General features: G+C 27.0%; 1 long non-coding RNA gene across 1 annotated transcript; it reads right to left on the reverse strand.

Moving 5' to 3' along the window:
- Positions 1 to 435: 435 nt before the first annotated feature.
- Positions 436 to 6,615, reverse strand: LOC147815825 (uncharacterized). The gene is made up of 2 exons (XR_015431404.1): positions 6,269 to 6,615; positions 436 to 3,789 (listed from the first exon to the last, which is right to left on the reverse strand). It is a non-coding gene; the product is annotated as an uncharacterized LOC147815825 (long non-coding RNA).
- Between the last annotated feature and the right edge of the window lie 1,128 nt (positions 6,616 to 7,743).

Below are 7,743 nucleotides of genomic sequence, written 5' to 3' on the forward strand. Positions count from 1 at the left end.
TTTTTTTTTTACCTATTTGTAATTTGCTTGCACTTCATATAAAAAGGGGTTTACACTATTACCAAGATATTAATTATAATAATTCTTAATGAAAAATATTTCTGAATTCTTTGAATATTGGCCACTTGAGGTGATCATCTCAAGGGATTCCATCTAAGGCTTTTTCATAGGCAATTATAAAATATGTAAATTTACACAATTTCTTTAATTATGTAGCGTTTAATGATACTTCAACAATTTCAATGATGTTTTTCTAATCAGATATAGGTATAAAAAAATAATATTTATTTCTGTTTATTCCAAGTCAATATAATTCATGGATTTTTTTCCAAAAAGTATCCTCAAAATGGAAATTTCTTATAAATTTAGATATTTTTTAAATATTTAGAGATTTAATAAAATAGCTTTATAAGAATCAAAATTAAACACTAAATATCATGAAATCTAATATCTTTTATTTTCACACATAAAGAACAATATTACATAATTTAGTAACAGTTGCACACAAATATGGAAAAATATAGAACTTTCACAATATTTTAAAATTATAGATGTAGATTTTGAACAATTTGTATGTTTTATAACATCAAATATGTTTAATCAAATGACTTTACAAGTGTAAAATCAAAGATTTCTTTCTATTGAAATGAATTTTTTTTTTAAAAGCCTGATTTTGGCGAAGCATATTAACCCATTAGGCGCCATCATTCCCATTTTGGGAACATTAGCTTTCAATTTTTTTAGAACTAACCCAAGTTCGTGATTTTTTTGATTTTTTTTAAAAAAATCAGATTTTTTTGATTTAAATCAGATTTTTTTGATTTTTATTCAAATACACTGTAAGAACTTTAATTTATGATTAAAAAAACTTTATAAATGCTTAATCAAAATTAATAATAAAACTATATTATAACAATATTTAGAACAATATTTTAACTTACTAAAATAATTTTTCATTATAATACATAGCTTTGAATGCATAGCAACCATTTTGAAACAAATGCATGATTGAAATTTAAGGACTAGTTCAAATAGAAAATTTAAAGAATACTTTAGTAGTCTGTCTAGGTTTTTCAAAGATAACTATTTTGTGAAAATGTAGACATAATTTTTGAAAATTAAAAATTTGGATTTATCTTTTCTTACGAGACACAAAAATAAAATTTTGAGAAAAAAGTATTTTGTGGAATTGTTCTACCGTTTTTCCTAAAGTTAAATTGTGTAGGTACCGGTAAACGGTAGTAAATTTCACTTGGACAGACCCCTGTACTTTAACTATTAAAACAGAGTTTCAATTAGCAAACCATAATCTTAATTTAAAATTTCCTTTTTTTTCCGTTTGATTTTTAAAATGACAAAATAAATGTAACAGATTGTGTTTATAAATGTAGTCATTCATCAAAAAATAAATATTTAATCTATATATTTTTATATTAAAATATTCACTTTTAATTCTATATCAAAATAGATACGTTAAGCTAAAAATATTTTTCTTTAAAAAATCTATGTACTCATAGGAATTTTTTTCCACAAAATTTCGTTATAGAAAATCAGATGTCAAAGATACTGTAAACATATTATGAGCAAAAATACCAGTTAATAACCCTACTGTTTCAAATAGAGTTTGAAAGGGAAGAATGACACTATATCAGGAAAAAAATATCTGAATTTATTGGCCTTTTTCTTTTCTTTCTATTTTTGGCAAATTGGGTATTTTCTTTTTAATATGCTTTTAAAAAAGCTTCAAAAATATACATTTTCCACCAATAAATATAATGTAGATTTTAATTCCATGCTTTTTCTTTCAAACGGTAGAATTTTAATTAACAATATTTACATTATTTTTTGAAAAAATTCATGTTTAATAATTACTTTCTACAGCTATGCAAGTCTATATTAAGACAGCATTAAATGTTTACTTTAATCTGTGCTTTCAATCTCAAGAATCAAAAGACTTTTAAAATTGTAATTTTCAATATGTTGGAATTTAACACACACCAAGAAAGAAAGTAATTTCGTTAACTAAAATTAATTAATGCAACAATTTATTTAAAATAAATTTTGAAACTAAGAAAAGAAAATAATAAAAGTATCAATAATTTAAAACACTGTTTTTTAACTTTTATAATCAATATATATAAAAAAAAAATTAGTTGATTTAAATCAATGATTTTTTTAAAAAAATCATTTGATTTAAATCATGATTTAAATCGTGATTTAAATCAAGCTGATTTAAATCAACAAACCCTGGAACTAACTGCACTTAATATTATTTAATTGACAATTTTATTTGAGCTCTGAATATATGAAAAGCATTTTGCAATTTTTTTTGAAAGCTTGTTTCAGAATTTTTATTTTTTATAGTATTTTAAAAATCGTGAAATTCCGCATTTTTATCCCCAATAATTAAACATGCATTTGTTTTATAAATATTATTAAAATAAAAATTATTTTAACTTAAACTTGATTACAACAATCTAATGTACAAAATAAAACTAATCCATAGAGAAAATGTACAATGGCTAGTTTACAATTGAAGAAAAAAGACCTTGTTCCCTTTTGGGGGAAAGTATTGGCGAAAGCTGTTTTCAAACGAAAAACAAGATGCAGATTATTTTAGCAGAAAAATATTTTTTCATGACAATAATATATGCACTAACTTAATAACGCAGAACATAGCGTCGTTTCAGGTTTATCTTTATATTACTACACTAATCTAATACGTTGCCAAAAATAAACCTCAATCTATGTTTATTTCCTCCCCTCAAACACGATAAAACAGCTGCATTTTTCAATCTCTTCCCCATTCATTGCACGTTTACTCCTCCCCAACAGCAAAATGACTCTAAATTTCTATTTGCATTTTTATAAAATAATTAATTTATAATAAATTTGTATTATGTTTAAAAGTTTCCTACAGAAAAAATCTATCATAAAAAATTTCTAACATTTTCCTTTGGCTAAGAATTTTAAAATCTGGCAAATAATTTGAAATACTTAGTATAGGCTATGTATATATATATATATATATATATATATATATATATATATATATATATAGTAATATCATAATTAAAGGTCAATAAAGAAAAAGTGCTGGTAAAAAAAGAAAACACAACACCGGAAGCAAAATTATAATGGCAAACATACTTAATACAATGAGTAATTTAACCAGTGAGAATAGCCTAAACCAAATTTACAAAAATTACAGTTTAAAATAAAACAAAATTAAAAAAAATTAGCACTATAATGAGAAAATAAAATATCATAGTAAAAGGTGATAACATATAGATAAATTTGCTTTACAGAGTGGAACAACTGTAAGTCAATTTTACTTGGAGATGGTAAGATTCGTTTAATGCAGACTCTTATAAAAAAAAGTCCACATGTTTCGCAGAGAACTTTTATTAAAACATTTTCCAAATTTTGAAAAAAATCAAATGACACACATTTTTCTTTCTTTTAGTTTTCACTAGTTATTAATACAGAATCACAATAATTCGGAGAAATAGCAACGGACATTTAAAGGTTGTATCCGGAAGAAAAAATGCTCAAGTTAAACACTTTGCTGGGGGAGGTACATGGGCAAAGCATTTGCAGAGGAGGCCTGATCAAATCCTTCCCACAGCATCCACATTATTTATAGTTTAGCATTGACCACAGTGCTGATTTAAAATATCCTCAGAGGTAGTTGGATCATGGGTTTGAGTCCCCTGGACGCCAGACTAACTGTAGCAGGCTTAGTGGTTTTCCTCTCCATGTAAGTGTTTTATCATGCATTCAGCTCGGCTAGAACATTTAAAACAGGACTTATCAATGTAAGAGTATTTTATTTGAATAAGTAGTTAAAAGTTTCTATCACAATGTACACAAATACATTCATGAAGATTTTATTACATTAAGAATAGGTTTAGCTAAAATAATTTTAATATATAATATTATTGAACTAATTTAACACGTTGAATGCCATAGGGGTCACCGGTAACTGGTGCTGAGTTTTTTCGTAGCGCCACTGGGGTCACCGATGAACGGCGAAACCTCGATTATTCGAAACACATAATTCGAACAAATTTTTAATGCTCTAATTTTTTTTTATATTATTATTATTACTAAAATGAATATACTGAATATACTGAAAAAATCATTTTGGCCAGACGGGCAAGCCATGAAAATTAGTGTGGCATTCAACATGTTAAAGAAAAAAAAAAGTGTAAATCTATCTAAGCTTAAATACATAAGAAAGTGCAAGGATTGTTTTTAACACAAAACAAAATTGGAGTCAACAAAGAAAATTCAAATGTAAATCGAAAAGTAATTATTTATAAAAATAATTATTATTTATAAAAATATTTAATAATTAAAAACATTTTTTTGCATTTACTGGAACACAGTCAAGACAAAGTAACAGCAAAAAAAAAACTATTAATCATTTAGTTATACTAATAATATAAATTTAGATTACACAAACATTAAATTGCCTTTCAGATAGCAAAAAAAAAAAATAAATAAAAAAATAAAAAATAAAAAAATTTCACTGCATCAAGTTTATACACATATCAATCCTTACAATCAATATATTTTCTTTCTAAATATTATCAAAATTGCTTCGCTTCATATTTTTTTTTACTACAGTTCAGGAAAAGCATTAGTTATAGATTAATAAAAGTTTTTTGATAATGTTATTCTAAGTAACACAGGTAAGGTAGCAATAACAATAAAAAAAAGTTTCTTAAAAATTATTATCACTGATGCTGAATTAGAAAGTTTTACTAGGTAGCTTTTCGTAGCAAGAAAACATGGAGTATAAAGTGTTGAGCATTGAATATGAAGTACCAAATATTTTTTTAATAAATTATTCAGTATATATCGATAAAGCATTAAGAATTTTTCTTGGAAAATGCCAGTGACACAACAGCGATTCTGCATATCTAATCCATTTGTGATCCAATGAATGTTATGCAAATAATTTTTTTATTTTTTATATATAGTTATTGATATCAAAATTATGTAAATTAAACTGCTCTAGTTAACAATACTTTAATATTTTTTAAAAAGTTCAAGCTGTTAAGTACTTGGCATTATATTATTTTAAACAAAGAGCAAGGTACTCATCACCGCCCATCACTCAACCATGACCAAAAATCCTATTTCTAGGGCTTTACTTTTTAACGGCCATGGTTAAAATGCCATGTAATTTTGATACTGGTCAGATAAAGTGGACTCCGCTTGAGCTAGCTCGTTTGAATCTTCTGCATGATAACCAATGAGAGAACTTTCACTTGTGGCATAATTTATATGCAAAGTATACACGCCAGTTGTTTTATACATTGCCAGGATCTAACTCATTACCCAAGTTCTCCATTAAGCAGTGTGAAAGATAATTTAACCAGCTGTGCCACAAGAGCACCCTGGAGCAAGCTATTAATCCTTTTTAAAAATCAAATAAATTAAATTTCAATTTGAAATGCTAAAATTTTTAAAACGAATTTCACAGTCATAAATAATTATATATCCCATGTTATCTATTTTGAGTCATAAATTCAAAACTAAAATTTGAAATTATACACTGAAAGCTGTGATGTTAGAATAAAACATTTTTAAACATTAGTACTTTTTCAAAAAAAATAATAACTAATTAAAAATTTATAAATCATTAGAAGATTGCCTTTTTCTCCCATGCTTACACCATATTTAAAATATAAATAAAGCATAATCTTATTTTTTTCTTCAGGTTTATATCAATTGTAAGTTTAGTAACAGTTTGAAATAATTATAATTAGATATCAATGTCAATTGTTTTCTAAAATAGCTAATGATTGAAAGTATACTTTTCATAATTATAATAAAAATTCGAAAACATTCTTCGTTGTTTTTTAAATTATTCAATCATTCTGTGAGAGAATTTCTGTGATAGCTCTCGAATGTAAACTAAGATAAACAAAAAAGCAAATTGGTATTTCAAATAAAAATGATTTCTTATTCATAGCAATCGCCACATTGAAAACCTCATACAAAATTATAATCAAACACTACAGAACAAATATAGGGCACTTTAAAAACATTCCTCTTAATATTATAATGATAAAACATAAATAATACAACTACAACAGAAATGTAAACATAACTAGGGTTAGCTCTCTCGCTTAAACATTTTTATAAGATTTGTAGCATTAATAATTCACTAATAAAAATTGAAATGTATTAATAAAAAAGATGCCGTCGTTACTTAGGAATTAATATAAAAATAAGATACAAGTATTAAACTTACCAAATTCAAGCATTTTTATAACATCAATAGAGCACATTTGTAGAAAACTTCTTCCATCGGTAGCGTGGATGCGAGGGGACAGAAAACGTATTTCGTCATAAAATTTTTCACTGATGTGCGCATGCGCTTGTTCTCCGTTACATGATCGTACCGAAGAAAAAGAAATGAAGCGAATTTCAGAGGCACGAAAGTCTTTTTGTACCGCGCATTGACTGGCGTTCGTTTGGTACCTTTAATTTGTTGTGGTGCCTCTCATTTTTAAAGGCACATTAGTTATGTGCCTCTTACGCGAGAAAATACACGGTACATTTAGCCTGTGCCTCTGAAATCAGAGGTACAGTTTTTAGAGTGTAGGACCTCCTGCCTGTACCTCTGGGCATTCACGAAACCATTGTCAAACACATGGAGCGGTGTGCAGGTATTTCGCATGATCCCTGCCCAAACCATGAGTCCTCCACCAGCATAATGGTCCCTTTCGATAATGTTGCTGGGATGGTATCGGGTTCCAGGTTCCCTCCATATCAATAACCGTCCAGAAATAGCGTCATAGAAGAATATAGCGTCATAGAAATGAGCGAAAATGCCTTCCATCTCGTAACTTTGTCCACCAGTGTAGTTCAGAGCTATTTAAAAATTAAAATATAATTATCTTTATATCACAACTAAAAACATACGTACGTTCTTTAAAGACTACCTTTTGTTTCTGTAGATATTGTAGAGCAGCGCGGAAGAAAACAAGACATTTATGCCAGTTCTCACTCGGTGTAAATACACTAGTAGCAATACACAAAGCGTGCCAACGTTGGAGTTTTCGGAATCAAAAATAATTCATGTATTGTGTGAGTGGGTGGGAGTTAGGTGTATCTTTTTCCACTTTTGGAGTTTGGATTTAACTACAAACTTTAAGTTGCATATGAAACCTCTATTTGTTGTCAACTTGAAATAAACTGTTCTTTTAGACAGTTTTTTCTTGACAAGTTCAACAAAATATTACACCTCATTTTTTGAAGTAATATGAAAACACAAACAAACCTTGAGCTTCTGCAATTACTAGTTTTTGGTCACAAATTTGATCACAGCTTATAGTGTAAGGCGATGTTTCAAACAGCTAGTTTTAGCAAATGCAAAACAGCTAGCTTAAGCAAAAAAATAGATCATGTAATAAATGAACTCAAATATTCAGAATTTAATAAGATATTAAGAATATCTGTTTTAGATAAAGATGCGTTGTTTAAAAAAAAGACGATACAGTTGCTATATTTAAAATTATATAGCCCATTTGTCAGTCTGAATTTGGCTTCCTCAGACTTATTAAACGAGGAATGGTTAAACATGTTGTGAAGCATGGGAACAATGTTTGAATTCTTTATTCTCATCTATGTAGAAAAAGTTTGTTTTTACAAGATAATTTAATTGAAGTTAATTTTAGAAAAAAAGTATATTCATAAAAAGATAAAAATTTTGATTAAATTCTG

The sequence above is a fragment of the Parasteatoda tepidariorum genome, chromosome 2 (genome assembly GCF_982258835.1).
Source record: "Parasteatoda tepidariorum strain Cologne lab strain chromosome 2, Ptep-v5.0, whole genome shotgun sequence".
NCBI lineage: Eukaryota > Metazoa > Arthropoda > Arachnida > Araneae > Theridiidae > Parasteatoda > Parasteatoda tepidariorum.